The 18,698-nt window shown below is 40.3% G+C and overlaps 1 long non-coding RNA gene across 1 annotated transcript in view; it reads right to left on the bottom strand.

The window, feature by feature from the left end:
- The window catches only part of LOC143783527 (uncharacterized), a 137,655-nt gene that overhangs the window by 86,624 nt on the left and 32,333 nt on the right, over positions 1 to 18,698 (bottom strand). Inside the window, exon 2 of the long non-coding RNA XR_013217234.1 lies at positions 8,355 to 8,421. This is a non-coding gene — a long non-coding RNA (uncharacterized LOC143783527). The remainder of the gene's footprint in view (positions 1 to 8,354; positions 8,422 to 18,698) is intronic.

Here is an 18,698-nt window from a genome sequence, read left to right as displayed (position 1 = left end):
AGAGTCTCAGTGGGCCCCCCTTTAACACATACCATGATTCATAATGCACAGATACAGCAGAGAAAAATAGGACAGCCACGTAGCATATAACACAGCCCACGTAGTATATAACACAGCCCACATAGCATATAGCACAGCCACATAGCATATAACACAGCCCACGTAGTAAATAGCACAATCCACGTAGTTTATAGCACAGCCACGTAGCATTTAACACAGCCACATAGCATATAACACAGCCACGTAGAATATTGCACAGCCCACGTAGCATATAACACAGCCTACGTAGCATATAGCACAGCCACGTAGTATGTAACACAGCCACGTAGTATATAGCACAGCCATGTAGTATATAACACAGCCACATAGTGTATAACACAGCCCGCATAGTATATAACAGCCATGTAGCATATAACACAGCCCACGTAGTATATAGCACAGCCACGTAGTATATAGCACAGCCATGTAGTATATAACACAGCCACGTAGTATAAAGCACAGCCACATAGAATATTGCACAGCCACATAGTATATTGCACAGCCACATAGTATATAGCACAGCCCACATAGTATATATCAGAGCCCATGTAGTATATAGCAAAGCCCATGCAGTATATAACACAGCCCATGTAGTATATAACACAGCCCATGTAGCATATAGCACAGCCCACATAACATATAGAACAGCCCACGAAGTATATAACACAGCCCACGTAGTATATAGCACAGCCCACATAGTATATAGCACAGCCCATGCAGTATATAGCACAGCCCATGTAGTATATAACACAGCCCACGTAGTATATACCACAGCCCACGTAGTATATAACACAGCCCATGTAGTATATAACAGCCCACGTAGTATATAGCACAGTCCACATAGTATATAGCACAGCCCACGCAGTATAGCACAGCCCACATAGTATATAACACAGCCCACATAGTATATAACACAGCACACGTAGTATATAGAACAGCCCATGCAGTATATAATGCAGCCCATGTAGTATATAACTGTAATAATTATAGGGGATAACTCAGGAGACTCTTTGCGTGGAACAAGACAACTACAGGACACAGTTTTATAAGTGGTAAAGTCTATATTATCACACGGTGATTCAAATAGGTGCAGAGAGAAACTCAAGTCCACAACACTTGGTGCAAATATCAAATGCAGCTCAGCAGTCTATAGGAAATTTCAGAGGAAAATGCAATCATGCAGAAAGTCTATGAAGCACAATTATTCTTAAGGATACTTGACACGAATAAGTCCTTGCTTAGTCCAAAACACATATAGATATGCTTATAAGGCAGTTCAAATAATATCTTAGCTCAACCAGGGAGGCCTGGGTAATAGTCTCAGGTTCTTGCAGAGCAGAAGCAGGTTACATGTCCAGCAAATGCAGATGGAAGCAAACATGAGCAGCAGATGAAGGAGGATTACTGGAACTGGTGTATTCAGCAGGAACTCAGAGCAGAGTAGCAGGATAACCCCACAGGTTCACAGGAGCAGGTATATAGCCAGGGAGTCACCAGAGGTCAGGAGCTGGATGCAAGGCAGAATACTCTAGCACAGACTGAAGGCTGGGGTGGAGTTTTATAGCAGGAAGACACAGTGCACATGAGACCAAAGATGCCATCTTGGAAAAGGGCAGTAATGCACAAAAGGTAATAAAAAATGTTCAGAGTCCTGACATTACTCTCTCCTTAGAAGCGGCCTCAGGATGATCCTGGACCTGGTTTCTCAGGGAATCTCTGATGAAAACGAGAAATCTTCTGTGGGCATTGATGTTTTCCACAGGTTCCCAAGAGTCTTCCTCAGGGGGATATCCCTTCCATCTTATCAGATATTGGAGCCGATTCCTGCGAATCCTGGAATCAACAATTTCCTCCACCACAAATTGTTCTTGCCCATCAATCACCACAGGTTGCGGAGGTGGCACAACACGTCCCTGGAAGGTATTAGGAGATACAGGCTTTAGTAAAGATACATGAAAAACTGGTTGTACCTTCATAGTCCTAGGCAGCTTCAGCCAACAGGCCACAGAGCTCACAATACCATTGATCTTGAAAGGGCCAATGAATTTCTGTCCAAGTTTTTGTGAAGGAACGTTTAACTTCAGATTCTTAGTTGATAACCACACGGAATCTCCTACCTTGAACATGGGTGCAGGTTTACGGAATCTATCAGCCGATCTCTTATAATGTTCTTGAGCTGTGGTCAGGGATTCCTTCAGAACCTCCAGATTTTGCCTCATCGCAGTCAGCCTTTCCTCCACTACCGGCACCGGAGAACTAATTGGAGACCTAGGTAATATACACGGATGATAACCCAGATTGGCAAAGAAAGGTGTAAATTTAGTGGAGGCGCTCTGAGAATTGTTATATGAAAATTCGGCTAACGGCAGCAACTCCAACCAATCATCCTGGAGATGGCTGACATAGCACCTTAGATATTGTTCCAGCGTCTGGTTGGTACGCTCAGTCTGACCATTTGTCTGGGGATGGTAAGCGGAAGAGACACAGACATTAATATTGAGTGCAGAGCAAAACCCCTTCCAGAATCTTGAAGTGAACTGCACTCCACGATCAGAGATGATCTCATCCGGAACCCCATGCAACCAAAAGACATTCTGTATAACCAAGTTCACTGTATCTTTAGCTGAGGGGAGGCCGGTGCACGGAACAAAATGAGCAGCTTTAGTAAGGCGATCAACTACCACCATGATTGTATTCATGCCCCCTGATGTAGGCAGCTCCACAATAAAGTCCATTGATATAGACCCCCAAGGGCGGGACGGAACAGGTAATGGTTGTAGAAGACCCGTAGGTGCCACATGAGGAGTCTTGTAATGAGCACATACCTTGCAAGAGAGAACATAGTCCTTGGTATCCTTCAGGCAAGTAGGCCACCAGAAGAATCGGCTCAGGAACTCTTGTGTCTTCTGTACCCCCCTGTGACCAGCCAACTTGGAGTCATGTACCAACTTGAGAATCTGCAGACGGATGACCTCAGGGACGTAGATACGTCGATCTCTGAACCACATGCCACCCTTAAAGACAAGATTAATATCCACAGGTGGGTTGGCCAGAAATACAACACCGTCATAGGCCTCCCTGAACTCCTTCCACAAGTCCTGATCGTGGATAACTCCGATGAAATTGGCATCAGATAGAATGGTCTTGGATGGGGCTCCAGGTATGGATTCCATAGCATGGATTCGGGATAAAGCATCAGCCTTCCCATTACGAGAACCTGGACGGTACGAGATAACAAAGTTAAATTGATTTAAAAATAAGTTCCAACGAGCCTGACGAGGAGAAAGACATCTAGCGGATCTAATGAACTCTAAATTTTGATGGTCAGTTAGCACTATGATCTGTTGTGCAGCTTCTTGAGGATGATGCCTCCATTCTTTGAAAGCCGCAATAATAGCCAGCAATTCCTTGTCTCCCACGTCGTAATTCTTCTCTGCTGAGGTTAGTCTACGGTAAAAGAAAGCACAAGGATGTAGCAGACCCTTCTCTCCAGTTCTTTGGGAGAGAATAGCCCCCAAAGCATTATCAGAAGCGTCCACCTCCACAATGAAAGAAAGTGTTGGGTCTGGGTGTATCAACAGCGGTGCTGATGTGAAACAGATCTTAAGCCGATCAAAAGCTTCTTGAGCTTGTGATGACCACTTAAAGGGCTTTTCCTTCTTTGTCAAGGAAGTAATGGGACGGACAATATCAGAAAAATTTCAAATGAAGCGTCTGTAGAAATTTGCAAAACCAATAAAAAGTTGGACCTCCTTAACGTTCTTAGGTACCGGCCAGTCAAGGATAGCCTGAATCTTACCAGATTCCATGTTCAGCCCCTGGGGATAGATGATATAACCTAAGAACTGTATCTCAGAACGATGGAACTCGCATTTCTCCGGCTTAATATACAGATGGTTCTCTTTCAGATGTCTTAAAACAGTTTTGACATGTTCTTCATGTTCCTGTAGAGAGTCAGAAAAGATTAGTATATCGTCCAAATAGATCACTACAAACTAGTCCAACAAATCTCTGAAAATGTCATTAGCAAGGTGTTGAAACGTTGCAGGGGCGTTACAAAGCCCGAAGGGCATCACAAGAGATTCAAAGTGTCCATACCGGCATCTGAATGCTGTCTTCCACTCATCCCTTGGACGAATACGCACCAAATTATAAGCCCCATGAAGATCCAGTTTAGAGAACACTTTAGCATGGCGGACTCTTTCCAGTAATTCAGGAATTAGAGGCAAAGGGTAACGGTTTCGTACGGTTACCTTATTGAGTTCCCGATAGTCAACACAGGGTCTCAGGGTCCCATCCTTCTTCTTTACAAATAAGATAGGTGCCCCTGCTGGTGAGGAAGAAGGACGTATGAAGCCTTTGGCCAGATTTTCATCAATATACTCCTATAAGGCTTGAAGCTCAGGTGCCCCCAAAGGGTATACGTTACCAAAAGGAATAGCTGCCCCAGGAAGCAACTCAATGGGACAGTCATAATGCCTGTGTGGAGGAAGCTGATCTGCATTCTTCTTGTCACAGATGTCAGAGAACTCTTTATATGCTGGAGGTAAAGAAAATACCTGTACATGTGGTTCCGTAGCCGTGGACTCAGGGACAGCTTCTGTTAACGCTGAGTCACTCCTTGTTGGAAAGATAATCTCCTTGGTCTCCCAGTTGATAATTGGGTTCTGAGAACGCAACCAAGGAATGCCAAAAATCACTGGAAAATGAGGAGAAGAAATTAGCAAGAAAGAAAGTTGCTCCTGATGATTAGGCTCCAACAAAATTTCAAGGGGTGCGGTCTCCTGATCCACAGGCCCAGAGATTAAAGGTGACCCATCCACTGTTTCCATGGTAATTGGAGAGGCTCTTTGCTGAATTTCAATAACATGTTCCTTGGCAAATGCGATATCCATGAAATTGCCACCTGCACCAGAGTCAATCATAGCTGCACTGGAAATCCACTGTCCTGAACACAGGATCTTAATAGGGAGAGAACAGTGAGAGTTCCTTTCCTTAAGCTCCTTGGGGGGTGAAGTCATAGAAAGTGAATGGAATACAGCGTTTAAAGGCAGGCTACATTCAGAGATGTCAGATTCATCATCACAGTTGTCATACTCCCCTACTGCTGCTAGCACCTTGTTAGGCCGTCTAGGACACTTAGGACAATTGATCAAGAAGTGGTCAGACTGACCGCAGTAGAAACATAGACTTTCACGAAGGCGATGCTCCAGGCGCTCATTGATCTCGCGCCTCTGAACGGAATCAATTTGCACGGGCACCTCCTCCACCTCCCGAGAGGTTTTACCTGCAGGCTCTTTGGAACTAAGGGAAAAGTTAGAAATACGGTTATATGCAGCAAATTTCTCCTTCCTACTCTCAGTAAGGCGAATGTCTATGCGCACACAATGCTGTATAAATGTCTCTAGCTCTTGTGGTGACTCAGAGCGTGCTAGTTCATCTTTTATAATACTAGACAGACCCCTTTTAAAAATAGGCAATTGTGCATAACTATCCCAATTAGTATCTACCACTAATCTCCTGAATTCAGTGGCATACTCAATAACAGAACGTTTAGCCTGGCATAAAGACAACAAAGCAGATTCAGTGGTTGCACGGCGATTAGGGTCATCAAACATTGATGCCATAGCGGCCAAGAAATCATCCAAGTTATTTAACCATGGGTCACGAGACTCAATCATCGGATTTGCCCAGGCGAGTGCTCGTGAGGTCAGTAGCATTATTACACACAATACTTTGGATCTATTAGTAGGAAAACGGTCAGCATGCACATCAAAATATAACATACATTGATTCACAAAGCCACAAAATTTGTCGTGATCACCATTAAATCTGAATGGGGGCAACTTAGGTGGGCTAGCTGGTGGCGGTTGCCCAGAGGGTAAAGTTACTTATGCAGCTATTTGCGTGCTTATGTCCTGAAAAGCCCATCCATACTGGGACTCTATGCCAGCAAGATTGTTTTCCTGGGCTGCCATGCGGTTGCTTAAGTCCTGCAAAGTCTGTCCAAACACTTGTTGATTGAGTTCAAAGCTTCCAAACTTCTTTTGCAGACCTTCCACATCTTTCTGCAGTGATCTAATTATGGAAAACACCTGCTCTAGTCTGCTTTCTGCAGTCATTGTTCCAGCAGTCTCCTTTTTTTATGGCTAGAGTATCCTGTAATAATTATAGGGGATAACTCAGGAGACTCTTTGCGTGGAACAAGACAACTACAGGACACAGTTTTATAAGTGGTAAAGTCTATATTATCACACGGTGATTCAAACAGGTGCAGAGAGAAATTCAAGTCCACAACACTTGGTGCAAATAATAAATGCAGCTTAGCAGTCTATAGGAAACTTCAGAGGAAAATGCAATCACGCAGAAAGTCTATGAAGCACAGTTATTCTTGAGGATACTTGACACGAATAAATCCTTGTCTTAGTCCAAACACAGATAGATAAGCTTATAAGGCAGTTCAAATAATATCTTAGCTCAAACAGGGAGGCCTGGTTAATAGTCTCAGGTTTTTGCAGAGCAGCAAATGCTTACATGTCCAGCAAATGCAGATGGAAGTAAACACGAGCAGCAGATGAAGGAGGATTACTGGAACTGGTGTATGCAGCAGGAACTCAGAGCAGAGTAGCAGGATCACTACACAGGTTCACAGGAGCAGGTATATAGCAAGGGAGTAATCAGAGGTCAGGAGCTGGATGCAAGGAAGAATACTCTAGCACAGACTGAAGGCTGGGGTGGAGTTTTATAGCAGGAAGACACAGTGCACAGGAGACCAAAGACGCCATCTTGGAAAAGGGCAGTAATGCACAAAAGGTAATACAAAATGGTCAGTGTCATGGTTCCCAATGGCAGGGGAACGTCAGGACACATAAATAACAGACGAGCTCTTGGGTGATGGAATCTCGAGCTGACCGTGAGCTAAACCTACCACACAACTAATAGTGGCCGGGGGGCGTGCCTACGTTTTATCCCTAGACGTCTCTCGCCAGCCGGAGGACTAACTAACCCTAGTAGAGGAAAAAACAGACCTGGCTTACCTCTAGGGAAATTCCCCCGAAAAGGAGACAGAAGCCCCCCACATATATTGACGGTGAGTTCAGAGGAAAAGACATACGCAGAATGAAGGTAGGTTCAGCAAAGCGAGGTCCGCTTACTAGATAGTAGAAAGATACAAAAGGGAACTGCACGGTCAGCTGAAAACCCTTTGAAAATACCATCCTGAAATTACTTTAAGACTCATGTGTCAACTCATGACACCGGAGTGGTAATTTCAGCCCACAAGAGCTTCCAGCTACAGAGAATGATATAACTGTAAACTGGAACAAAAAATGCAAACAAACTTAGGACTAAGAGTCCAACTTAGCTGATCAGTAGTCTAGGAGCAGGAACATGCAACAGAAAGGCTCTGGTTACATTGATGGCCGGCAAGGCAATGACTGAAGAGCAGGAATAAATAGGAACTCCCCACTACTGATGAAAACAGGTGAACTGAGAAAGAAAACACACCCGAGTCACCAGTACCACTAGCCACCACCAGAAGGAGCCCAAAAGCAGATTCACAACAGGTCAGATTCCTGACAGGATCATAGGTGGGGCTTCATACTGTGTCAATACTTTACCGGAATGGCTGGGGTGGGGTACAGTAGGGTCATCATATCGTGTGCTTGTAGAGGGTACTGTAGGTGAATTTACCATGGGGATATCATACTCTGTTTGGGGGCACTTTTGTTGGCATCATACTTCATCTGGACAATGAAAAGTCAATCTAGGGTCTTCAATAGGAGGACAATTACTTTGTTGGTTTGCAAAGCTTTGAGATATTTTCTTCTGTGACCCTATCGAATATTAAGGTTTTTCTTTGAGTGTGGACAATTAGAATTTCTGCTATGGGACCACATGACTTCTATGTATGCACCTGCCCGCGAGGAAATACACAATGCTTCGGTCATGTGATCTGACTCTTAAAACCTATTAATTAACTTGTACTTTGCTCTTGGGACAACCCTTTTAAGTTTGTTTCATATACAGATTCATCCTTATATTTGATGATAAGGAAAAACTTAATCAATTGTAGACTTTTTTTTAATAAATATCAAGGTTGGACTTTGTCCAATCTTTTCATTTTGTCCCTCTGTGTTATTGAATTTGACATCGCTGCTCTAAGACAGAGAAACCAGAGAAAGACAAAGAGCAAAATATGGACTTATCTGGGTAAGACTTAAGCATGCTGCAGACCAACGATGAGCTAACAGAATAAATAATGGAAAAACAAATGTGTTATTCTGCCCTTTCCTAGAAGAAAGGATGAAGGATACCAATCCAAAATGCAGGTGGTTTATTCGTCAATGCATTTTGAAGTATACAACTTCTTCATCAGGATCTCTATGATAAAGATACAAACAGAATGGACAAATATAAATAGACATAACATTTGAAAAAAGAGGGGGTCAGGAGGATCATATGACCGTGGAGTGACAGCTTAAACAAACATTATATAAAAATCATAATAGCATGAAATACGTTGAAACGTTGTTATCTGGACATGTTATATTAACCCCTTCAGCCCCCAAGCCTGTTTTCACCTTCATGACCAGGCCAAATTTTACAATTCTGACCAGTCTGTTTATGAGGTAATAACTGTGGAACGCTTAAACGGATCTCACTGATTCTGAGGCTGTTTTTTCTTGACATATTGTACTTCATGATAGTAGTAAAATTTCTTTGTTATCACTTGTGTTTATTTGTGAAAAAGAGAGGAAAGTTCGCGAAAATGTAGCAATTTCCAAACTTTAAATTTTTATGCCCTTAAATAAGAGAGATATGTCACACAAAATAGTTAATAAATGATATTTCCCACTTTACATCAGCACAATTTTTGAAACATAATTTTTTTGCTAGGAAGTTATAAAGGTTGAAAGTTGACAAGCGATTTCTCATGATTTCAACAAATTTACAAAACTATTTTTAGGGACCATTAAAAGTGACTTTGAGGGGCCTATATGACACAAAATACCCAAAAGTGGCACCAATCTAAACACTGCATCCCTCAAAGTGCTCAAAACCACATTCAAGAAGTTTATTAACCCTTCAGGTGCTTCACAGGAATTTTTAGAATGTGGAAGAAAAAAATGAACATTTAACTTTTTTAACAAACATTTTACCTTAGACTCATTTTTTAAAAATTTTCTCAAGGGTAACAGGAGACAATGGACCCCAAAATGTATAACATTGAGCCGTGAAAATAAAAAAAATCACAACTTTCCTACAAAAATGTTTTTTAGCCCCAAATTTTGAATTTTCACAAGGGTAACAGGAGAAATTGCGCTATAGAAATAGTTTTAAAAAGACAGGGATATGAAACAGATCAGAGACCATTACAGTTTTGAATTTATACATATATTATTGAAAAACTGCACATATTCACAACAGCCTAAAGAATAGTGAATCTTATCGTTCGCCCCAATATAACCTTAGTTCTAGTCCAGTTTTTTTGTCTTAATTTATTTTTGCTATAATGCATTTTTATTAAAATAAATGTAATTTTTTTACATGTCCTTAATATGCACAGTGGCTCAGTGGTTAGCACAGCAGCCTTGCAGCCCTGGAAGTCCTGGGTTCACAACCCACCAGGGACAACATCTATAAGGAGTTTGCACTTTCTCCCCGTGTTTGCGTGTGTTTCCTCCAGGTACTCCGGTTTCCTCCTACATTCCAAAGACATACTGATAGGAAATTTAGATTGTGAGCCCAATTGGGGCAGTGATGATAATGTGTGCAAACTGTAAAGCGCTGCGGAATATGTTAGTGCTATATAAAAATAAAGATTATTATTTTATTCCACATTTTTAGTGCATATTTTTAGCATTATTGGATTTTACCACGTGATGACCTGGTGAACATAGCACGCACACACTGTCATGTGTTGGTTTAGTGCCTTTATTTGAAAATCATTCCTTCAAAAACTACCTTGTATGTCTGATATTTGTATGTGGTCATTTCCTGAAGAAGAAGCACTTGATACTTTGGAACTCATTGAATAAAAACCACTTAAATGAATCACTGAGATTTGACGTCTTCTGTCCACAGCAGAGCAGGAGATATCCACAAATTATCCTTATCTTCATACATTTTGTTCTGCAATTTCTCCCGAGTATGCCGCTACCCTATATGTAAGGAAAAACTACTGTTGGGGTGCATGCAGGGCTCAGAAGGAAAGAAGCGCCATTTGACTTTTTGAATGCAAAACTTGCTGGAATAATTAGCGGATGCCATGTCATGTTTGGAGAGCCCCTTATGTGCCTAAACAGTGGAAACTTCCCACAAGTGACACCATTTTGTAAACTAGACTGCTCAGGGAACTTATCCAGTTGTGTGCTGAGCATCTTGAACCCCCAGGTACTTCACAGAAGTTTATAACATAGAGCCGTGAAAATACAAAAATCATATTTTTTCCCACAAAAAAATTTCTTTTATTCTCAAATGTTTTATTTATTTTTGTACCAGGAGAAAATGGACCCCAAAAATTGTTGTGCATTTTCTCCTGAGTACGCAGATACCACATATGGGGTGAAAAACTACTGATTTGGTACACGGCAGGGCTTAGAAAGGAAGGAGGGATGTTTTGGAACTTAGATTTTGATGGAATGGTCTGCAGATGTCATGTTGCAGTTGGCGAGCCCCCGATGTGCATAAAAAGTTAAAAAAAAACAAGGGACCACATTTTGTAAACTAGACCCCTCAGGGAACTTTTTTTTATTTTCACAAGGGTAACAGGACAACAAAATTTGTTGTGCAATTTCTCCTGTGTACCAGGATACCCCATATGTGGTTGAAAACTACTTTTGAGGCACAGTGCAAAGCTCAGAAAGGAAGAAGTGCCATATTGGAGTTCAGATTTTGCTGGACTGGTGCCATGTCACATTGGCAGTGCCCCTGAGGTGCCAGAACAGCAGAATCCCCATAAGAGGCACCATTTTAAAAACTACACCTCTCAACGAATTCATCTAGGAGTGCAGTAATCATATTGACACCACAGGTGGGTCACAGAATTTTATACTATTTTATACCATTGGACAGTGAAGAAAAAAATTATTAAATTTTTACCACTAAAATTTAACTTTAGCTCCGGATTTTACACTTTCACACTGGGAATTCGGTAAAAAATGGCACCAAAAGGGACCCCACAATTTCGGCTGAATGTAGAAATGCCCTATATATGGCTGTACAGTAGTACTTTAGCCGTACTGCGAAACATTTGAGGGATGGAGCGCTTTTGTTTGTGGACTTCATATACAGAGCCCCTAAGTGCTAGAAGAGCAGAATCACACATCATGTGACCCCAGTTTGGAAATTATACCTCTTTGAGAATTTATTTACAGGTGAAGTGATGATTTTGACTGCATGTGTGTTTTCCAGAAACAAGCAGCAGTGGATGCTGCTGAGTGAAAATTGCAAACTGCCTTTGTAGTGACCAGTCTATTGTACAGACCAGTATGATGTAGTGACCAGTACATCATGCCCAGCTCATGGCTTTGGAGACACACACCAGTAAATTAGGAGGGCTGTCATCGCTACAGAAATGCCAAAAATGTGGTTTAGACACACTGTGGGGCTCAGAAGGGAGAAGGACATTTGGATTTGGGAGCGCAAAATTTGCTGAATTTTTTTTAGAACATTTTAACATGATGTTTGGGACTGCATTTATCTTGTGCTCTACACTGAGCACTTACTTTGAGATTTCCTTCTAAATCTTTGAGTGATGTCACTCAGATGAAACACCCGAAGAATCCATTCACTATAATGAGGCAGCAGAGTTAACTCTGTTCAGCTATGTACTTTTTTCCAAAGTGCACAAAACTGTGGCAGACTATGCTTCTATGCACGCCTATATAGACAGAAACCTTTAGATCATAGGCTAAACATTGTCCACAGGGTCCCCATCTGCCTCCTTATAGGGAATTATCTGCCAGGGGTTCCATCTGAATCACGTATTTCAGAGATTTACATGGAAACCACGATGCAAGCGCTCAGCGAAGAGTGCAGTATAAATTTGCGCCAAGCCTTACTGCGATCTTTGAGAGGCAGAATGAACAAATCAACAGCAGGTGAAGAATTGGCTTAATTTATTTTTTATGCCGTTTGTCATGCGGTACAACTGATTAGACTACTTTATTCTTCAGTTCGGTGCGATTACAGCAATACCAGATTTATATCTGGTTTTTCTGTTTGGCTGCTGTAACACTAAAAGATGCTTTTTTTGCAAAAACTAGCTGTTGCATCACCATATTTTGGGAGCTATAATGTTTCTATATTTCGGCCGACATAGTCATGTCACGGCTTGTTTTTTTGCGGGACACGTTGTTGTGTATATCTCCTGAAACTCCTAATTGTAGAGATTAGTTGGATAGGAAAGAGGAATTTTAAATTCACTAGCTCAATGCTCTGAAACCCCATTGCCTGAGTGAATTTACAGATATTTTTTTTAATTAATATAAAAATATATATATGAATACTTTGCATTAGTATCTACATCCAGGTGCTTCTCACATAATTAGAATATCATCAAAAAGTTAATTTATTTAAGTTCTTCAATACAAAAAGTGAAACTCATATGTTATATAGAGTCATTACAAACAAAATGATCTATATCAAGTGTTTATTTTCGTTAATGTTGATGATTATGGCTTACAGCCAATGAAAACCCAAAAGTCATTATCTCAGTAAATTAGAATAATTAACAAAAAAAACCACTTGCAATGGCTTCCTAAGCATTTAAAAATATCCCTTAGTCTGTTTCAGTAGGCTCCACAATCATGGGGAAGACTGGTGACTTGACATATGTCCAGAAGGAAGTCATTGACACACCCCACAAGGAGGGTAAGCCACAAAAGGTCATTGCTGAAGAAGCTGGCTATTCACAGAGTGCTGTATCCAAACATATTAATGGAAGGTTGAGTGGAAGGGAAAAGTGTGGTAGAAAAAGGTACAAATGCAACAGGGATAACCACAGCCTTGAAAGGATTATTAAGAAAGGGCCATTCTAAAATTTTTGGGAGATTCACAAGGAGTGGACTGCTGCTGCAGTCATTGCTTCAAGAGCCACCACACACACAGACGTATCCAGGACATGGGCTACAAGTGTTGCATTGCTTGTGTTAAGCCACTCATGACCAATAGACAATGCCAAAAGCATCTTACCTTGGACAAGGAGAAAAAGAATTGGACTGTTGCTCAGTGGTCCAAGGTGTTGTTTTCAGATGAAAGCAAAATTAGCATTTCATTTGGTAATCAAGGTCTCAGAATCTGGAGGAAGAGTGGAGAGGCATACAATCCAAGCTCCTTGAGGTCTAGTGTGATGGTTTGGGGAGCCACATCATCTGTTAGGTAAGTCCATTGTGTTTTATCAAGACCAAAGTCAGAGCAGCAGTCTACCAGGAAATTTTAGAGCACTTCATGCTTCTTTCTGCCAACAAGCTTTATGGAAATTTCATTCTCCAGCAGGACTTGGCACTTGTCCACACTGCCAAAAGTACCAATACCTGATTTAAAAACAACAGTATGACTGTGCTTGATTGGACAGCAATCTCGCCTGACCCTAACCCCATGGAGAATCTATGGGGTATTGTCAAGAGGAAGATGAAAGACACCAGATCCAACAGTGCAGACAAGCTGAAGGCTGCTATCAAAGTAACCTGGGCTTCCATAACACCTCAGCAGTGCCACAGGCTGATTGCCTCCATGCAACACCGCATTGATGCAGTAATTGATGCAAATGGAGCCTCGATCAAGTATTGCATTTACTGAACATACATTTCAGTAGGCCAACAATTTGGATTTTAAAATAATTTTTAAAGCTGGTGTTATAAAGTATTCTAATTTACTGAGTTAATGACTTTTAGGTTTTCATTGGCTGTAAGCCATAATCATCAACATTAACAGAAATAAACACCTGAAATAGATCATTTTGTTGTAATGACTCCATATAATATATGAGATACACTTTTTGTATTGAAGAACTTACATTTTTGATGATATTCCAATTTTAATGAGAAGCACCTGTATATATTTTTTATATTTATTTATTCATTTTATTTTATATGTATATGTACAGTTGTGGCCAAAAGTATTGACACCCCTGCAATTCTGTCAGATAATACTCAGTTTCTTCCTGAAAATGATTGCAATCACAAATTCTTTGGTATTATTATCTTCATTTAGTTTGTCTTAAATGAAAAAACACAAAAGAGAATGAAGCAAAAAGCAAAACATTGATCATTTCACACAAAACTCCAAAAATGGGCCAGACAAAAGTATTGGCACCCACAGCCTATTACTTGGTTGCACAACCTTTAGCCAAAATAACTGCGACCAACCGCTTCTGTTAACCATGAATGAGTTTCTTACAATGCTCTGCTGGAATTTTAGACCATTCGTCTTTGGCAAACTGCTCCAGGTCCCGGATATTTGAAGGGTGCCTTCTCCAAACTGCCATTTTTAGATCTCTCCACAGGTGTTCTATGGGATTCAGGTCTGGCTCATTGCTGGCCACCTTAGAAGTCTCCAGTGCTTTCTCTCAAACCATTTTCTAGTGCTTTTTGAAGTGTGTTTTGGGACATTGTCCTGCTGGAAGACCCATGACCTCTGAGGGAGACCCAGCTTTCTCACACTGGGCCCTACATTATGCTGCAAAATTTGTTGGTAGTCTTCAGACTTCATAATGCTATGCACACGGTCAAGCAGTCCAGTGCCAGAGGCAGCAAAGTAACCCCAAAACATCAGGGAACCTCCGCCATGTTTGACTGTAGGGACAGTGTTCTTTTCTTTGAATGCCTCTTTTTTTCTCCTGTAAACTCTATGTTGATGCCTTTGCCCAAAAAGCTCTACTTTTGTCTCATCTGACCAGAGAACATTCTTCAAAAACGTTTTAGGCTTTTTCAGGTAAGTTTTGGCAAACTCCAGCCTGGCTTTTTTATGTCTCGGGGTAAGAAGTGGGGTCTTTCTGGGTCTCCTACCATACAGTCCCTTTTCATTGAGACGCCGCCGGATAGTACGGTTGTACCTTCGGACTGCAGGGCAGCTTGAACTTGTTTGGATCTTGTGTTGAAATCTCTTGTCAATTTTTCTTTTCCGTCCACATCTAGGGAGGTTAGCCACAGTGCCATGGGCTTTAAACTTCTTGATGACACTGCGCACGGTAGACACAGGAACATTCCGGTCTTTGGAGATGGACTTGTAGCCTTGAGATTGCTCATGCTTCCTCACAATTTGGTTTCTCAAGTCCCCAGACAGTTCTTTGGTCTTTTCTTTTCTCCATGCTCAATGTGGTACACACAAGGACACAGGACAGAGGTTGAGTCAACTTTAATCCATGTCAACTGGCTGCAAGTGTGATTTAGTTATTGCCAACACCTGTTAGGTGCCACAGGTAAGTTACAGGTGCTGTTAATGACACAAATTAGAGAAGCATCACATGATTTTTCGAACAGTGCCAATACTTTTGTCCACCCCCTTTTTATGTTTGGTGTGGAATTATATCCAATTTGGCTTTAGGACAATTATTTTTGTGTTTTTTTATTTAAGAAAAACTAAATGAAGATAATAATACCATAGAGTTTGTGTTTGCAATCATTTTCAGGAAGAAACTGAGTATTATCTGACAGAATTGCAGGGGTGTCAATACTTTTGGCCACAACTGTATGTGTGTGTTTGTTTTATTATTATATTGATTAGTAATCATTTATTTTTAGGCGCTCCCTCAAAGCACATTTATTCAGAGCTGCCTACCACATTAACTAATCAAGGTCATTTTATGTTTGTGTCTGTGTAGCCCATTCACTATCTCCATCTATCCCCCACCCCCTGAAGATGGCTGGACCATCATTGTAAATACATCATTGTAAATACACACCTGTACTTTGTATCTCCCCCACCTCATTGTAGATTGTAAGCTCTCACGAGCAGGGTCGACTTATTTTGCTTTATTTTTGTATTTTTAACATTGTTACCTATGATTGTTGTTTGAAACTGTTAAACTGTAAAGCGTTGGGGAATATGTTGGCGCTATATAAATAAAGATTATTATTATTATTATTATTATTATTATTATTATTATTATTATTTTTAACCACAAATATTGTTTTAACAATTTACATTCTTTCAATAATTTATTTTTGGTTACCTTTATAGCATTTTTCCACTTTTATAATAATTTTTTCATTAGACTTTAGTTGTAACCTTTTATTGGAAAAAAACACAAAAAAATTAAAAAAAGGAAATAGAAAAAATGAAAAAAAAAATCAAGTCAAGGGGATATTTTTATCCTTGATATTAAGGTTATAATACTAGACAATTGATAGCCACTATAGATGTAGACAATATCAACATCCCTTTGTTAACCATAGTCTATGTAGACCAATATAAAGTGTGGGCAAATAGGATGCAGTAATTATATACTTGTCTCATTGTCCTAATGCATAATAGCAAAGGGACAGAGCTCCGCAATCAACAGCTCTCTTGCCATAGATCATCCATAATAGAGCTATGTATAATTACAATACATGCAGTAAAAAGTTGCAATGGTGTCTGATTGTACAGAGTGTAGTGCAATGACCATGTACTCATCTGAGCTGTGATGCATCAATTCAAAGAGGTGGAGATCATCATCCACACTGAGCCATCAGTCGGGGTCTATCCAGAAGCGACATCCCTGAGCAGTGCCCGACGCGTTTCCCCCCCATGGGAATAGCGGGGGTTCATCACGGGATACTGGCCATAAAGATGAAACAAGCCTTGTAGGGAGAACAGGGCGAGCCGCCGCTGAGTGGGGCGCCTACCGCTGAAACTTAGGGTGCTAACCTCCACTGCCAGGCAGGAGTCAGTGTAGTGGACCTGCAGGGTGCATTAGGATACATTATTGGTATATATCCACTTCCCTATGGTTACCTTTTATATTATTAATATTTTTAATATTTGCTGCTTTGTCTCCAATTTGGAACGTTTTTTAGACTTTATCTATTAAAAGTTATATTCTAGAGACCCTTTGTTTTCATGGTTCTTTTGGTTGCCTAGGATCCTATCTTACATGGTTTTTTCATTTTTTTTAACCTTTTATTGGAACCTGATATATGATACTTCACCGCTTTAGTTCTTACCCAGCAGTTTTTTTCGCAAGACATTATCTTCTGTATAGATCTATGATTTTATACTACGGTACTAGATCTATCAAATCACTAATCTCAGAATCGGGCTTCGTCTCCCACCTAGTTATCAGGCTGCTGAATGCTGAACCAACATCTAGTCAGTGCCAACAACCTTCCTCTGCGATGACCCACACATAATAATTAGGTCCCCACGGTAGTAAACTCATTCGACCTGGGGATTTCCTTTCCCTATATAGACTTGGCTGTAACACATCACTTCAGTATCACTCGCCTTTAGCAGTTTTTTGCCACATTGTGAGTAGGTGTCCTAAACCCTGTTTTACCATTACATAATTATATTTTCTAATAACATTGTGTGCACATTATATATACTGTATATATATATATATATATATATATATATATATATATATATATATATATATATATATATATATATATATATATATATATATATATATATATATATATATATATATATATAAGAAAAGTAAATATTTTTGATAACTAACTGCATGGTATTAGGGTATCTGGTAGGAGTCCCACAGCACCATTGTACTTATGTTGACATTATCTTTCATCTCTCTGTGTTTTGCTGCATCTCGATGTAATTTATATTTTGTGATATTATCTGGAATTGTCCTGTTCTTTATTATGCATATTTTAATGATCAGTGCTTTACCTTACAGATACACATATCATCTCATCTGATTATATGTATATATGTATTTATAATAGCAGCTTGTACACATATTTGCACCTGCTTGAGTAGTGGTTTACAATCTAAAACCCCAACTTATAGTGCGACATACAGTATATGGACAAGCACACATTCTTTTACCACTAAAGAACATGCAAAGTCAGGTTCGATTTCATGCATTTTATTTGCTGTATATTCCTACATAATTTTTACATTTTATACTTCCTGCTTAATATTACACATTCGGACAACTTTTTCAACATATTTCATACTGTTATGATTTTTAAATAATGTCTGTTTAAGCTGTAACATGTGATATGCAATTGCTGACCTCTAGTGAAATGTCGCTCTGCTGTCACATGATCCTAGTGATCCCCTCTTTTTTCACACGCCTTTTTTCAAATATTTTGTCTATTTATTTTCTGCCCATGCTGATTGTATATCTATCTTGGTTGCCATGATGAAGAAGTTGTATACTTCGAAAGGCACTGACGAATAAACCACTTGCATTTGTAACCTTCATCCTTTCTTCTATGGCAGTGCACAATAATCCATTTGTTTTCCCAGTATTTATGCCTTCATCCCTGCTCTAAGGGCCCATTCAGACGTAAGTGGTTTTGCATCAGTGTTTGTATGGCAAACCAGTAGTGGAACATACAGAGAAAAACTATAATTGAAAGATTGACACCTGTTCTGTGTTTTGAAGACACTCCTGGTTTTGGCATACAAATGCTGATGAAAAATCCATTACAACTGAATGAGCCCTTAGTCAGAGCTGGGCAAAGTGCATTTCATGGGCC

Source organism: Ranitomeya variabilis, chromosome 6 (genome assembly GCF_051348905.1).
Source record: "Ranitomeya variabilis isolate aRanVar5 chromosome 6, aRanVar5.hap1, whole genome shotgun sequence".
NCBI lineage: Eukaryota > Metazoa > Chordata > Amphibia > Anura > Dendrobatidae > Ranitomeya > Ranitomeya variabilis.
This window is presented reverse-complemented; position numbering and strand designations above follow the sequence as displayed.